General features: G+C 36.0%; 1 long non-coding RNA gene across 1 annotated transcript in view; it reads left to right on the forward strand.

Moving 5' to 3' along the window:
- The window catches only part of LOC136021840 (uncharacterized), a 42,895-nt gene that overhangs the window by 16,799 nt on the left and 8,283 nt on the right, over positions 1 to 17,813 (forward strand). Inside the window, exon 2 of the long non-coding RNA XR_010615920.1 lies at positions 16,718 to 16,760. This is a non-coding gene — a long non-coding RNA (uncharacterized LOC136021840). The remainder of the gene's footprint in view (positions 1 to 16,717; positions 16,761 to 17,813) is intronic.

Below are 17,813 nucleotides of genomic sequence, written 5' to 3' on the forward strand. Positions count from 1 at the left end.
GCATTTATGTAACACAGTGGAAGTTCAACTTCTTCCTGAATGAACTGGAAGGTACAGCATATAATGAAGCCTCAAATTCTGCAAACAGGGAAACAAAAAAAAAGAAAACCAACAGGCCAAAACAAAGAAAAAACACCCACAAATCAGGGTTACAATACATTAAAAGCTCATTTGAATGATAAACAGAAAAAAAAATTAAATCTGAAATGAGCAAAATACTCTAAATTCCACTCAAAATCTGCTACATATAGTTTAATACATAAGACAAGTACATACAAAGAATATTTACACTGGATTTATGCTATTTCCTTCTATGCAGAAATGAAGGGGAGAAGATAATTGTAGCTCTAACAACTCTGAAGAAAGTTGCCTATGGTTATGGCTGTGTAATATTTTTGTTTTGAATGGTTTCAACTTCTGGAGGTTTTAGATTTATAATCCAGGAAGTTCTCTGTGCAGCCACAAACAGTGTGATCCCACAGGGATTTTTTTCAGGCATGAAACTGCCCAATCAGTGGATTATCCCACTGTTTTGTTTCTTGTGGTTTGTTTTTTGTTTTGTTTTTTTGTTCTTGTTGCCCAGCTGCCCTAAGGTCCTCCTGCTGTCATACGCTGCTATCACAAATTTCAGGAATAGCTTGTGATTTGTCAGGGGATCTTGGTCTGCAATATCTAGGGCAACTGTAAGTGTGTCCACTTTAGTGTTCTATATTATATAAGGAATCTCTTTACAATTGTGCTTTGGTTTACCTCCAAGTGTTTCCAGAGTTCTCTCAACTCTTTCCTGGTGACTGTGAATTCGTAAGAAGTGCTGTCCTGTAAGAACACAGCTAATGAGCTCTAATCCCTAAAGGGCATTAGCTCACCAGGATCAAACAGGAGTTAGTCAACTATAGCCCTTTCAAATATATATAATACGGACTGGTGGTCCTCTGCAGTGAATAGTTCATTCTTGAAATTTCACTCCCACTGTGCCATGAAACTTGTTAAATTAGATAGAGTCTACATTCATTCTTTTTCTATCGTATTTTCTATGGCTTCAGCAACAGTCAGAATGTATCTCCTCTACCTCATATGATTTGGTCAGGAGCTGTAAGCTGGCACACAGCTTTTGAAGAAAACCAAGAATTTTTAGATTCATTGATCTCAGCTGGATTGAGCTTCAAAAGTATAAAGGACAACATAAGACATAAAAATAGAGTGGATATTTAAGATCTGATATGGCTATTTTAATTCCAATACCTGATAAGAATACTATGTCTGAACTGATTTCTTTGCTTGGTAGTAAGTGCACATTTCACTGATTTTAGCAGAGATTATACGACAAGGTCAGGGTTAACCTTTTATCCAAAAGTCACTTCTGCTGAGAATGTAGGACATTAAGTTCAAGCTTTCAACCCAAGTAAACAAATGTTTTAGATTTTTTTACAACCTGCCAGTTTTACAAATTGGAATTTTAAGCTAATGCATATTTGTCAAGTGTGCCAAGATGTGAGAAATTCACTAGGGATGAACAAAAGTATAATTTGACTGCAGTATTTTTGAAATTATTTAAATTTTATTCCTTTCCTCTCTCCTTTCTCTGAACTTACTATGCTATACCTTACTGAGGACTAAAAACGAAAAGTTATGATGAACATCTCTATACAAATGAATAAATGTGTTTTATTATTCAGAAGAATGAAGGTCTTGATATTTCCAGAAATAACACTGCATGTGGTCTGATGTGGTTTCACCTTTTTGTGATTGTGACAAAGACAGCATTAAACTCATTATATTTGAGACAGATTCCAGTTTAAGTTATGTAGAAGAACTGTCAATCCATTCAGTGGCATAATGGCAACATACAGTTAAGAGAGCTTCCTTAGCTGGTGACCTCTGCCTGATATCCTTTTGCCCTTACAGAGAGCCGTCTTTCACACGGTCTTTTCACTGGAATCTGACTCACTGCGACACTCCAAACAAATGCCAGAATTAATAGTTTACTGTTTTCATTTCTTGACTCTAGACACAGTGGTCTTTCAGTGCTTTCCAACCTTTGTTTTACCTCACTTACAGCCCTCAATAACTTGGACCCAGCATCTGTCATCTCAGTTTATTCTTTCATTTTCAGTTCTACTTTGGAGGCTTTAGTTTCACAGCTGAGAACATTTTTATACATTCATCTCCTTGGTCTGTCGCACAAGTGCTCTAAATTTCCTGGAGTCCTTTCAGGCTTGCTCACTAGTTCTGAGCTGACTATTTCAAGGACTTTCTACACTAATTTTAAGCTTGCTGTCCTCTTAGTTAAGACTGTCATAATATCAAATACTTGTTTGATTAAAGACCTTGCTAGGACCACCAAATATTCAGACAAAGGTGGAGAATCCAGACAAGATGTTGTAAGAAATATTTATCCATTCCATATCTTATGCTAATATTTTTATTAGTACATTATTGTGAAAATAAACAATTTGTACTGATTTTGCAGAATTCTTGAAAGAAGCATGTGGTCTACATTTTGTGTCTTGTTTAATATATTCTTTAGCCATAACTTTCAGAGCTGTTAGTGCTGTGATTAAGAAATGAGCTTGGTTTAGATATTGAAAGATGGCTAATAATAAGGAAGTAAAAAAACCCTCTGCTATTCTGTTTGAAAACTCTTCAGTAAGAGAAAATAAATGACATTGGGGTGTTTTTGGTTTGGTTTTGCTTTTGTTTTTAGGTTTTTCTTTGGTTTTTTTTTTTTGTTGTTTTTTTTCTGGGTACAGAGTAAAATGTCATTATTTTATAAAGTACACATTTATACAAGCTTTCAGAAATAAAGCAAAAGTGTGCTCATCCTCTGTGAAGCAAACTTTGACGGAAACTGGATGACCACTCTGTTTACTATATGCTCTGCCAACTGTGCTGCAAATTAATGTACTGAAAAATGCTGGGCAAAATGATTTGCAGATTTTCAGTATGAGCGTGAACTGTTGCCATAAATATGGGTTTATAGATCTAACACTTGGCAGTGCTGAGAACATTGAAAATGATGACTGCTCTCTACAGAAGGAAATGGTGTTTTGTGTGACCTTCCAGGCATCTTCCGTGTGGATTAACACAGACAGTCTCTGGATCGATGATACTAAGCACAAGCTCAGTAAGAAAAGTATGTGTGTTTATTACTGGAGGGTAAAGGCCATCTTTGCATTTTCACAGCATTCTGTTCCCTCCCTGTAAAACACTGTTGTGTCCTGTCTTCCAGCTCCAGTTCTCAAAACTGCTCTGGGAAAGCCAGACTTGACTAGCGCAGTAGCCATTATAGCCTGTGTAAACAGGCTCAGAAGCTGTGATGCTGGTAATGAAATGAGGTTTGGATTTGGGCCTAAATTATTCAGTGCATGATAAGAATGAAGGCATGCATAAAGAAATATGGAGCAGAGCTTTTTGCTAAGGAAGAGGTTTTGACTGAAAGTATATGTGAAATTGCAGTCTATTATTAACATTGGTGTAACAGTGCTCATGTGGTGTTGTACTAATCTAAAAGTAAGTGCTGATCTGTGGCAATTCTTTCAGCATCACTTATTGCAATTGGTCACCTCAGAATACTCTGCATTTTTCTCAGGTTCTCTGGCTGTGTTTTTGTAGCAATTAAAGCTCTAATTAGAACCTTAGGTTTAAGCCTTTATCTGCCTTTTCACCATGTGCTGTGGCAGGAACTGTGCCAGTGCCATTGTACAAAGTGAGCATGGCCCAGTGGACCTGTATGCGATGTTATAGAATGATAGAATAGTTAGGGTTGGAAAGGACCTTAAGATTATCAAGTTATAACCCCCTTGCTATGGGCAGGCACACCTCATACTAGACCATGTCACCCAAGGCTCTGGCCAACCTTATCTTGAACACTGCCAGGGATGTTGAACTGGGGCAGTTCCAAATTGTCTTATTTAAATATTCTCATCCCCCCAGGCCTTTTTGGGCTGCCTTTACTGTTGATTTTCTCACTTTCCTCACAGAAGAACATGTTTACAAGTTCTTATCTTCACTAGTAGCATACTGTCACTTAAAAAAGTTTTCAGGTGCATACTTGAGATCTAATAACACTCACAGTAATGGAGCTTAGTTGAATACAGACCAAGCAGACATATTCACTGACAGGATAACTGTTCACAGGGTTATGAGTAAGTGGAGGAAGTTCCTAAGGCTTAATTCCTAATTACCAAGATTTAAGTGATATTTATACAGGAAAGCTTCCAGAATCAATGGTTTGCTTACAGTTTTGTACTGAACTCTTCATGGATTCGAGTCATAAAAAGTGACAAGAAGTTTGAGAGAAAGACATTTTCGTGTTTTGGACTGGATATTCTGCATTTGTACTTGCATGTGCATGGGTAGCAGAAAGGAGACTTGGTTTTTATTTGTTTTGAGCAGTGGAATAGCTCTGTGGCATTTTGTAATTTCTTTATAGATACCGGTCCTTAAAATATGGTACTGCTGTTGAGAATTTTAACCACAATATTGGTCACCCAGTAATTGCAAAATATTTAAACTAGGATTGAAAACAGATTGCAAGTATTCATAAGTTATGCATAAATAATAATGACTAGGAAAAGAACCTAAAAATAATTAAGGGATGATTTTAAGAAGATCATAAGAAGGACAAGTAGAACAGTAGTATATCAATTCACCAAATATTTTAATTGTTTCTGCACTAATTTGAGAAGTAAGGGAAATAAACAGGAAGAGCTGAAATCTTGATTAATGATCACAACAGTGTCTCAACTAGCATGTGAAACACTCAGTGGGATAATTCACATGATTAGAATATTAGTTGGCGTTATTTTCTCCAGAAATGTCTGCAAGGGGGGGGGAAATGAGAGAACGTGTTGCTTTGCATGGCAAGTAGATCCATAAAGAGATGATACACATTTTCATAAAGATAAAACGATCAAATTAGCAATTTGATACTTGGGTGGGGGAGAACCTTTTTCTGGAAGAAAAAAAGATGAAAAAAGACAATATTTTCAGCTGTACAGGCAATGGTAGCAATTTTTTTTTTTTTTATTTTATTTTCTAATCAAATAGATGCAACAAGGTACAGAATTTCCAGACTATTTTTATACAAAAAATGGGGGTGGGATGAAGGGAGGCACATGACTAAAAAGAATATTAGATAATTAATTCTAAACATTGTGGAGGAATGGCAGAAAATGTGAAAGTAGCAAAAAGTCTGGGTGAGAATAGTTGTAAAAGAGAGGGTTTACAGTCCTAAGAAAAGAAAAAAAAAAAAGGACCCTGATTTTTAAAAAAAGAACAACCAAAGAAATCTTAAGGAAGTAAGCTTACATGGAGCCTACTTCTGCACCTATGTCTCTTATTCAGAGAACTGTAGGAAAACATGATAGGAAGCAAATCTAAGTAGGAAGGGCGTTCAGAGCAGTTTTATTTCCCTAAACAAATGAAATTAAAGATACACATGTATTTATCTTGAGATAGAGAAAGACTAGAAAATATAGAATGGTTATATTAGTCTTGGTTGGTCACTGTCTTCAGTTATGTTAAACTTATCAGAACTTGTATGTAATTTTTCCATTTCACTCCTCAGACAGAGCGATTCCACAAGTCTTACATAAGTTGCACTGAAAAATACAGCAGTTTCCGAGAGTGACTTACATAATTTGCTTTACTGCTACAACGATAAACCAGAAACATTTATCTTTAAATTATTTACAACATTAGGTATGATGCAAGTCTGTGACTAAGGAGTTAAGAGTTGTTAAGCAATACCAATAACAATAAAATGGTATAGGAACTTTTTTTTTTTTATGATTAGTTGCTGAGATAATTGTGCAGACTATCTCTCTGTCTCTTGCTCAGTCTCATGGTCTCTCAGTATCTCTGTCTCTCCACATGTTGCGGCTTAAGCTGAACCCAGGATACCTCACCAGAGTGTAATCCCTCCAATGGCCTAGAAGAACAGCCTGGACATGCTATGAGGCACTGTGGTGGAAAGGCATCAATGTCTGTTTGTCAGGAAAGAAACAAGGGGGAATTAGCCATTGGTAATTCTTTGTAGCAGCTTCTGTTTGAAGGAAGCAGGTAGGCAAAGATGATGCAAGGAACAGGGCATCAGATAAGAAAGAATGCAGGGAAACTTTATATTTAGTTTATGGATAAGGTGCTAGAGGTTCCACTCAGAAATGTGCAATATCTGTAATTTTATCTGTATGGAGTTTATGCACTGTGGCAATTTCTTGGGTGCATCTGCATTGCAGGTCCAGTGACGGTGACCACAGTTAGACACAGCTCAGTGATCACTCACCGCTATAGTGCCAGGGCAGACAGTATCGGGCTCTAGATCAGAAAGGTATGTGACCAGGCACAGGCAGGGCACAGGAGCAAGGACCAAGAAGGTGGCTTCAAGCAGCTCCCAGATTAAGCAGGGGCAAGTCGCACCTGAAAGTCTTTTAAGTCTCTTACTTGAACAGTTCTTCCTTCAGAGTAGTGTGAATTAAGATGCGTGCCACGTCAGAGAGCTGTCCTTGAGCACAAGTAACTGAACTGCTGGAAGGCAGGGAGTGTAAGCTACGGGCTCTGACAGTGAGCCAAAGTGGTGTTGGTATGCCACACATGACAGAAAAGAAGAATGAAACATACATATTAACAGGCAAAATTAATTAGAAAATCTGTAATTGCAGGAAACAAATAATTGCTGTGTGAACCTTTATGATTCAAAATAACCCAACTTCTTTGAAGTAGTGTTAATCCATGCAAGTCAACATACTGTAATCTATTTATGTAATTCTTCTATGTGGAATTAATTGATGGAAAAAAGAAAGTGATCAAGGTTTTAGCTATCCTTTTAAAAGTGGTTTAAAAAATAAGCAATTTCTCTATGAGAAACAAGTAGATTTCCCCTCAAATGTGGAAATTAAATGACACCCTTGGTGTCTCACTATCCTACTTTGCTTAAAGTAGTATATTATTATATTGCAAAGTTGGTAGCTCTCACCAAAGCTGGATTGGTTTGGTTTTCTGAGCCACGTGCCACCACAGCCCTCGTTTTGCAGATTCTTTTTTCAAAATGTGCAGTGATATCAACAGTGTTTAATTTGAAATATTTGCTGCAAAAAGGAGACTCTGAATAGATTAATGACCCTTTGTAATTTTTAGAACCTTTGTATTTCTTCTGCTCCTTGGTTATTCTAGGTATTTCCCCTGAAATTGGTGTTGAATGAAAATTTACATCTATTTATCTTTTATGAGGATAATCTTCTAACTCCTCAAAATTCAGGCCACTAGTTTTATACACAGTGTAAAGCACAGTATGGATAAGTAATTTCTGGGAAATGCCCTCACCTCTTGCTGGCTATTATTATGTTCAGTTAATGAGAATGCTAAGAATAAGTGTAGTTTGAGATTTCAGGTATTCGCAAGCAGGGTTTGTATCTTAATTGTCTATAGAGAGAATTTATAACCTTGTATTTACAATACAAGCATTAATCCAGTATATTCGTAGGCACATACAAAGATGTTCTGAGGATATGATGCATATATTTTCAAGGCAATTGCCAGTGTGTTTTGAAATACAATTTCCTTCCAGTCTGAACATAGAGTGTGAAGAGAATTATGTGTTTGCTTTCTGATATCTGTTTTAGACCTCTCTGCCTCCCCATCATTCAGCAGTTCTTCAGAGTGCCTACTGCTTATGGGAATTTTTTATTACCCCTTTCAGTCGCTGTGCCAGTTCACTTTCTGTACCATACCAGCTTTGTAACATTAATTCCTAACTTCAAAGTAATTAATTTGTTTTTCCCCTGATACATAATTTATTTGATTTATCATCTCCTGCTCCTTATTGTGTTCCTCTAGACTTCTAATCTTTCTGTTTTTACAGCTGTTTTCTTGCTGTTCCTTCATCATCTGTTCACTTTTCTCCAGGTGCACAGGGATATGGCAGAATGTAAGCAAGGGGTAGGTATAGGAGTCTTGAAATTATCTCCTCCTTTTATTAAATCACATGTTAAATGTCATACATGTTCCTGCATGATGGTTACAAATAATTGTCTGACCTAACAGATATTACTTACAGAAAAAAACACTTTTAAAATGCTATTGCTCATGTCATATATAAAATCAGTCTACAGACAAGTAGTGATGACACACTGTGGGTAAGCTGTATTCTTATTTCCTTTAATTTCTCATGATTCAGTACACTGTTTCCCATATTATGCTTCAAATAATATCAGTCAGCTAATATAATATCATACAATTATAAAATAGTAGTTTCAGAGTAATTCGTAAATTAATAATTGGTTTAAGGATAATTTTGTGTATGCAGCTCCTGAGGACAAGGGCCCTCATATGGCTGATAACTTCACATTGTGCCAGATAAAATAATAGTTACAAATATAACCTCTGTGTGATCTTTTGACACTTACTGGTGAGTAACAGCTAACATGACAGAAAGTCATACATAAATATTTCCCAAACCTTTAAAGTAAATTAGGAATGATTACAAGGAATAAACCCCACCTCAGTGTTACTGGAAGGGTAGGCTCTGTAATTCGCCATTAGCATTAATTTCCTATAATAAGCCTGTGGGGATTTTGTCACTTGTAACTTTGCCAAATGCTAAACATTGGGGTTGATGTCTTCCATGTCATGCACCTATCCTAAAGATTAACTATTTTATAATTGCTTAACCCCACGTGGCTCAACTAGTATGAAAGCAAGACCATGTTGCAAATGCTTCATGTTGCAATACTAAGAAATAAAATTCTGAAGTTCTGCTTATTATTTCATATTTTATATGCAATATACTTTTAATTTTCATTACATTGTTTCCTATTGTTATATGCAGTATAATTCTAGCATCTGTGATTTTGCAGTGAGAATTTCAAACTTGACAGAGAAGTGGTTTCTGTGAGGAAATGCCTTTTGACTTGTGTGGAATCTACTTAAACGTGTGTAAGTCAAAAACTTTTGAAAAATTCTATGTGCTTTGCCTAGAAGCTAAGAGCTTTGAGGTACTCTATTATTGGCAGGGAGTGACTGCTCTTAGTTCTCTTGCAGCTCCCACTGCAGACAAGAGAATGCTCTGTTACCACAGAGGAGCCAGACAGGAGTGCAGCTGCAAGGAGGACAGAAGTCTGTTTCTCTTCTGCTAATAACTGAGGCAGCAGAAAATCATACGCCTCAAATGACTTTCACTTACAAAGAAAGAAGTAGGCTGTGGGTTTGGGAGCCCAGGATAAAAAAAAGCTGGGTCAGAGGGGAATAAAAGTTGGAAGAGTAAAATAGGAATGGAGAATGGGAAAATGGAGAAAAAGCAGAGCTAGCTGGACAGAGGAGTAGGAACCAGTGAGTTTGATGGAGGAGAGAGGCAATCTCCATTTATGATATGGATGCTTTGTTTAGCATCTTTAGTGTAAGTTTTATACATAGGCATGTTATTTTGAATGCTTTGGTCTCAAACAGGCAGATGTATAGGTGAATCTGAGACTGGTTTGTTTACCAAAATTAGATTAAAATAATGAAACTTATGTAAGATCTCATGACACTATAATCCATTAATTCCAGGAGCTCAGGAAGAAATTATTCCAGAGATATATTCCCAAGCAGTCAACTTTAAAATCTACCAAATGTAAGCAATACTTTGCGTATGTGAGAAATTAACCATTTACATTGAGGTGACTACTTTTAAAGTGTTTAAATAGTAATATGGTACTCTAAGTTAGAGTCTTGTTTTGCTATATGATCTAAAGTTTTATTGAATATTTACAGCTTTATTATTCTCTCACTGTACATTCATTTTCTGCTAACACGTTTAGAATTAGCACGTCTACAACAACACTGGGAAATGTCCTGTGCTGAAAATAAAAACATTGAAGCGCAATGTTACATTTAGTTCACATGCATCTTGCATGTAAACCTGCAGGCAGTGGTGAGTGTGTGGGCTGTTAACGGTGAGATTACTGTTGAACTACCCTTAGTCCAGTCGAGATGGGCACTTTGGGAAGGAAGTGAAAATTCATGAGTCCCCTGCTGTTTAGCTGAGTGGCTTAGGGTTCATCATGCTGACCAAACTGGCATGTCTGAGCTGTCGGCACGGTAGTCAGTCTATCTTTATTCTGCAGGTACAAGTCCATTTTGTCAGACAGCAAAATCTCTTACTGCATTTTTGTTTCTCTCTCTAGTCTGACCCTAGTAAAAATTAAGCCTTTACATGTTTTGTGTGAGGCAAATCTTTTCATCTTTTCTTAGAGAAGATTGCCTGCTAAAAATTTCAGTTGAAGCAAGGAGCATAACTGTTTGTTTTTACTGCGTTTATGCCTGAGTATAGTTAGACTGGAGTTTGTGAGGCAGAAGAAAAATAAATACATGTTCTTACTTGAAACAGAATGATCTACCTTCCATTCAGCCTCCAGTACAACTGTCAGGGGATCCCAATGTCTGTCCCAAATGTTTAATATGAACATCTATTTCCTTAATCAGTCAGAGGTGTTGCCAGTGTTAAGCCAGGAAAGCAAGTAGCTGGAACCTGGGAACTATCAGAGCAGAACACTGTGTGTGTTTTTAATTGAAAGGGAGCAGAACAGAATCTTTCACTTGGATGAATATTGCTCAGTAACATCTGAAATCGTTTCAAGGCAGTCTTGATATTCACTACCTTGCATTCTTGCCTGTATCTTTAGTGTGTGTGAGGGAATGTTGAGAGTACTACAAAATCTCTGCTGTTGAGACCTCAGTCATCATTGCAAAAATGGATGGAATCCTATACTAGACTAGCTTCAGTCTCACAAACATTCAATGTGACAGGCTCTAGTCTAATGAGATGCTACACAGTCTATATTACTGAGTTAACCAGTTCACTGGACAAACTAGTCCATTGGAGCTGGAAAAAATCCTGGAACTCTCTTTAAAGACAAAGCTTTTGAGATCTGCTTCCGTAAACATAAAACGCCAAGGAAAGGCTTTTCACTGGTTTGGTTTTTTTTCATATTGTTGCTATCCACGTAACCTTGGAATGAAGACACTTTTTCTCAAAATCCATATTAAAGTTACTACTATCATACAAATTAATATATATGCAAACATAAATTAAACATCTTGATACACTGGGCAATGGTATTGCCACGCCTGAGTGTGGCACTGCCATAGTGTCATATGAGTATGCTACTAGATCGTACCCATCTTGAACAGTTTCATCTGGGGCATCCACCTACACATCCTCTAGGATCCCATATATCTCCTGGGCACCTAGAGGTTTTCCGAGCACTGTTAGAATTGACCCAGCTTACTGACTGATTTTCCTGAATGAAGCACAGACTTATATGGTAGGTAGCTTTGTTTTTGGTCCCATTTTTCACTGCCTCCTGTTGTTTGTGTTTGAACTCCCTGAATAGACGCTAGACCTCACCTTGTCTAGACCTGTTTGTGGGACTGTGACTTTGCTGATGAGGGAGCGGCCTATGCTGTGATGGTCTTTGGCTCCTGGACTGTCCTCCATGTTGGAGCAGCCACATTCTTGCTGCTTTTTGACACACAGCTCAAAATTACAATTGTCCAGGTGTTGCTGCATATTGAGGCACACGTGGATATTCAGAAGCTGGAATATGATAAGTTCATGAAGGGCATTAAACACTATCGCTGGAACTACCCAGACAGGACAGTTATCTAATTAGTGTATTAGAACTCTGTCTCTTTTCCAGGTTTACTGGTGGTTTTGCTTAAAAAATATATGATGTTAAAGAATATACTATTTATATACCAATATTTAAATACAAATAATATTTTATTGGTTCTCACAGCACATATACAGTTATCTTGCAAATAGTAAACATTTCTTTAAAGAAAGAGATGGAGAATGTCAGCACCCTTGAAAAGCTGTTGGGAAGCTGAGCATCTTTGTTCAGCCTTTACGACTCTTCCATTTCATTCTCACCAAAACAAAATTACACTGATATAAGGGGCAAACCACCCCAGACTGTTACTGCAATAGATTGTCAGAGTATATTGCGGTACTACAGCCACTACATACATTGTAGTGAAATTTATTGGTTTCTTTATGTTGTATTCCAGAACATCTCTGAATCAAACTCTCATGTCTTATCTGTATTCAAAATAAATCATAAGAAAGTATCCACAAAAGAAGCTAATGCCATATAGAAAAAAATTCCATATATATGTTTGAGTCCTTCTTTTTCCTCTAAAGAAAAACATTTTTCAAGTGAGGGAGATTGGTGTTGCAGTTTAAAGGAAAGAAAAAGAATTGTGCTGTAGATAGTGAAAGGAACACAATTCCTGCTGCATAAAGGCCTGAAATTTCCGGTTCATGGGAAGGGAGGAACAAGAGATTAAAACTGAAAGATCTCAACCCAAAATATAATCCGGCAAAATTGACTGTGATGATCTTTTATTACTATTTCTAATTGATTCAATATTGTTGATTCATGTAAATATTCCTTGTATAAAAATTATCTTTAACAAACAGAAGTCACATATTCCACAGAGTCTAAAGGACATGTCCACCTGCACACTTAACATTGGTTGTATTTTGCATTAGATTTTTTTCTGACTTCAATAATCACTTTTATGGTTACTGACACAAATTACTACTATTATCACATTAATTATTGCTCTATTATTCATAATAACCATGCATAAAATTACACAACTCAAATTGGAATTTCTGAAAATATATATTCATCTAAACCAAATATACGTGAATGAAAGCACAATAAAAACTTGTCAGACAACTCTTTTTATCCAAAGCAAAGGAAGCCACTTAATTAATACCATGATAAAGGAATGAATGAATATCTGGTAGACTACCTGACAGAAACGAATGGTTATTGCTACATATGAGAGAAAATACCCTGCCCTTGGGAAAACAAGAAATGAAAGAATGATAAACAAGTAAGGTATTTCATATCATATCAATAAAACTCATTTAATGTAACTTAAAACTTTAATAACACATTTTATAAAAGGAAAAAGTTACAAGATTTTTGAGTTAAGTATACCAAATAGGCTTTTTATATTTTCAAATTGCCAGACTTTTTCAGGCTCTCCATCTATCTTACTTCTTTGTGTTTGTAATGTATTTGTATAATTTCTTTAACCTCTAGCACAGACACCAGAGGGCACAGGTAAAAGCTTGTTTTGTAGGGCATTTTGGATTTTCCTTACTCCCTTTTTTGTCTGTAATAGAGGAGAAAATTTCAAATACAATGCAATCTCTCTTTTTTCTTCTTCACATCATTTTCTGTCTCTGTAATTCTACCAGGTTTTTCACTTGCCATGTGAAGGGTAGTGCCTTTGTGTGAAGATCTCTATTGTTAGATGGGAAATCAAAGTACTGTTTCTTTTCGGAGGTAGATAACTGTATTTCAGATTAAAATTCAGAGGAAATAGATCTGCAAAGAAAAATGTAGGAGCAAGTTTGAAGATTCCTTGGGGAGTTTTGCAAAGTGCAAAATTAGTCTTCAACATTCTGTGAATCTTTCAGATATTTTCAGGTTTCCAAATGTCTTGCTAGACCTGTTTGAGACTGGGATATGAATTTTGAGATGTGGTAGATGTAGTTTTCTTACTCCTTAACATTTATTACTCCTGCCAAAAGTTTCAAAAGTTTATAAAGCTTAAGTGCTACCAAGTTGACTATACAATAGCAGTAGTTTCAGGGTTGAGAGGAGAAGAGAGAGCAGGTATTACTTCAGGGAAGCACCATTTAATTGCTATATCAGAAATTCATCTTACTCTCTCTGCTTTCTGAAAATCAGCTGCAGTGTTTTCTCCCAAAATGGCCTTTTGAAGTTAGAATGACAGCATTAGGTATTTCCTGATATTGTTAAGAAATATTTTAAATCTTACTTATGTATTCCTGATTTCATATTAGTAAGACTGAAAGTGCTTTTATATATTTTATTTCATCTCTATTCAATACAGTTGTATTGGAATTTTCTCATGTGGAATGAAACAAGTAAGTACCATGTTTCTGCCAAGGGCATACATATGATTGGGTACTTTTTGTAATGAAGTACCGGTTACTGAGAAGTTTCTTGAAGTTTCTTAAAATTTCTAGGTAAAACAAACCGAGTTATCACAAGACTACTGACTTTTGGAAACTGGGAAATAAAAATTAATAACTAATAAAAATTAGTCTCTTGTCTCCTACTGCTAGAATCAGCTATTTATCTATAATTAGAATTAATGTAGCTCAGTCACTACTTTTACTTGTGCTTAAATCAATAAAGCTTTTTGTGTCTGGAGGAGTACATTTAGACTACCAACTCTGTCTAAGTCTTTTTTTTTTTTTTTTTTTTTTTTTTTTTTTAGTAACAATCGCCTAGAAAAGTAGGAAGATGGCAGAGTGGGAAATTGTGTATGAAAACTCAGGGAAAAATAAGGATCATCCAGTGTTCAGAATACTTTAAAAGTTAGTCAGTAAGCCTTGTCACTTCAAGGACTGAATCTAGACAGGAATTCAGTTTGGAATCATCCTAAAGTATTTAGGAATGATAAGATTGCATTTAAATATGTGGCACGGCCAACCCTAGCTTCAAAATATTTTGGCTTGCGTACAGTTTATGTGCACAAGGCTTCCTGTGGCTGCAAAACCATGTCAGGGCATTGCTAATAAATGCTGAGTTCTAGGCTGCTATGGCAACAATGGTAGCACTACAGGAGACAGCTAATTTTGGACCACCTTGGGTACGTTTACAAAGATTATAGTTATGCTATAGGCTATGGTAAAAAAATAATCGTACATTACTTCAGTTTCTTAAGATAGGAAGTAAATCCTGAACACCCAAAATATAAATATTTAGATGTATGTGTTGTGTTACTGGATGTTTGAGCAACTTCAGACAATTTTTTTTTGTTTGTTTGTTTTGGTTTTTTTTTTTTTTCATTCTGTATATTCTAGGATCCATTGCAGTAATCAAACGTGAGGCATAGAAAAACATTGACTTCCATGACCAGAACACAAACCCAATCTTCTTGAAATTTATTTCAGTATTTAGTACATTGAAAATCAAATAATCTTGTTGACAAAAGTGTTAATGTCCATACATTTCCCTTGGGAATCAGTGATTTTTCTTTTTCAAATAGGTATAATATTCACAGGCAATAGTTTTGACATGAAGACTGGACCAGAACTTTGCATTTTTACACCAGTGGTGAATAACATAGTGCGGTGGTGGAGGTGGCCTTGAATTACATCAGATACATGTTGCAAACTTCTCTGGTCTGGGCAAAATACTTTGTGCAGGCAGGCACAGAGATAACTTGAGTCCTTCAGCAGTCTGCTTTCATTTTCGCTGTATTGCTGGTGGCATGTTGAAATTAGAATTTGGGTATAGACTAATATTAGTAAACTGCCATACTGAGAATGAATTTTATCAACATGCTTGAGGAAATGAAATAGAGAATTGAGCTGAGCGCTGTCAGCTGCTGTAGGTTTTAAAACAATACTTGCAGAAGACATATACTCTGACAGAGGTAAGAAAAATATTTTATTGATTTTTTGTTTTCTCTTTTTAAACTGTGGACTGATTTAACAAAATATGCTTGAAAATCTGACTCATCTTGAAGCTTTTGATGAGCTATTTGTGCTTTCCATTTTGGAAGGTGCTAGAGAAACTGCTAGACTAAGGGGCCTAAAACAAGTGCGTTTAGTTTATTTGCCTGACACTGCTTCCATCATCAAAGTGTGTCTTATTTTAATTTAAACAGAAGTCTGCCTTGATCTCACAGCTGAGAATAGGAGTGATTCCCTTGCCAACAAATTAGCTAACTATTCTCACTTTACACACCTTATTACTATTTCATCCTAGGTTAGCTAAGTTACACTGTTATTGCTACTTTTATCATAAAGAGCTGCCTTTTAAAGAGGACATATTTTAATGTTTTCTATCTGAAATTAACACTACTTGAATTGTACACAAAAGTGCCTTTTTCACAAAGGCGCAAGAAAAAGAAAGGCTTGATTTACAAAAGGCTTAAATTGGTGTATTGCCTATGTACATGCATGCATGCATTTTTGCTCAGAACCTGAAGAAGATGCATCCTAGATGGCTAAAGTGACAACTGTTGATGAACTGCACATTGTTAGAGCAGGGCATGCCATAACGTCTGCACTGTGCAGCACAAATGCATGAAGATTTTGATGAATATTGGAAATGTGGGTTACCTTTCCTGATAGTAACAGCTGTAGGATTGCTACATTATAATATAGGGGATTATATTTTTCCCCCATTTTTGTCCTTTGTTTAAGAGGGATGTTTCAGTGTGTTGGAGTGTAAATTACAGCCTCTGAAGCAGAACTTAATGAAACCGTTTTAGAACTATAATTTATAACTATATTAGTTCAGATCTGGAGCTCTGGCTCTGGTAACACAGGTGCTCTCTTTCAGGACCATTGCAGTCTTTTTGAGGATCTGAGGATGGTCCTGATGACTTTTTGATTATTATTCTCCTGATGTTACCAGAAAAATGCAGGTTAGCCATAGATACATAGCAGGAAATTTTTTTTTCTAAAAAAAAAAACATTTGGCTTGAGTGATAGAAAAAAAGGTTTCACAAATTGGGTAACAGAATTATCATGAATCTGACTTTAGGACTAGTATAATCAAAATATACATAAAATTTTGATGGCGTTTGTGTAGAAATAATATTTTCCCTGCTTATGCTATTAGCATATTTTTAAATCTCTTCTTTTTTTTTTTTTTTTTTTTTTTTTTCTCAGAAGCGGGGGTATGTATGAAAACACAGAGGAGACATGAGACCAGGTGGGTAAGTGTCACTACACGGAATGTAATTCTGTAGAGTGTACTGACTACTGAAACAGTAAGCACCCAACAGACTATTAGATTAGAAGGGGAAATATATTCTTGCCTAAAAATTATCTTAAAAGCTACTGACATGCTGATGAAACTTTCATTGCAGAATTAAAAAATCAAAACTGATCTTGTGTCAGCAAGATAACACATTAGGGATATTGGATCAATTCCTGAACTCAATTGTTCAGAAAGCAGCATGCACCAACAGGGCATGCTCAACAAAATGGCTTCAGCACTTAGCAGAAAGGACAATCTAATCTTTCCTTTAACATGCATGCTAAGAAGATCTGTAGAAATTATCAGGAAAAAAAAAAATTACCTCTTTGGAGGGATTAAGTGGAAATTGAGGCTGACCAATGTTTGCTGAGTATGAAGTAGTAAGGTCTGTGCCTGCTCACCCAGGATTTGATAGGACTTCTACAAATACGTTAGGAGTTCAGAAAACATAAGCAAGAAATGAAAAGATGAAGTATGGCTGGTAGACTATGAGAGAAACCTCTGAGTTGTAAACTTGGCTTCTGTACAGAATTTTTTCTGTACAAACTTGCACAAGGTCACTTCTCCGTATGCCGTCTCCCTCATTTGTAAATTAAGAATAATACCTGCCTTGGATTATTTATGTTGAAGATTAATTAAAATTCATAAAAGCAATTTCAGAATTTGGTGTTGCAAAAATGCTAGAAGAAGATTTGTAATTTTGAAAAGAGGATACGTGATGAATAATAAGAGGAAAAAACACATATTAGACAGCTAATGTAGTTAGAAGAACTGCCAAAGTTTTGGTCAGACTTTGTGATGAACTGTTTTCCTGAATCTCATACTTTTTTTCTGAATGGTGGAATTTTTAAGGTTGTTTTTTCTTGAAACAAAGCTTTTAGTTGTACAACAAATCATGCAGACTATGGGGATTTTAATGAAGCTGCCTTATCTTCATACTGTAGAAATCTAATCATGGCTTTATATTGTGCGTTGGCTCAAAGAATTTGGGCAAATTACAATATG

This window comes from Lathamus discolor, chromosome 1, assembly GCF_037157495.1.
Source record: "Lathamus discolor isolate bLatDis1 chromosome 1, bLatDis1.hap1, whole genome shotgun sequence".
Taxonomy (NCBI): Eukaryota; Metazoa; Chordata; class Aves; order Psittaciformes; family Psittacidae; genus Lathamus; species Lathamus discolor.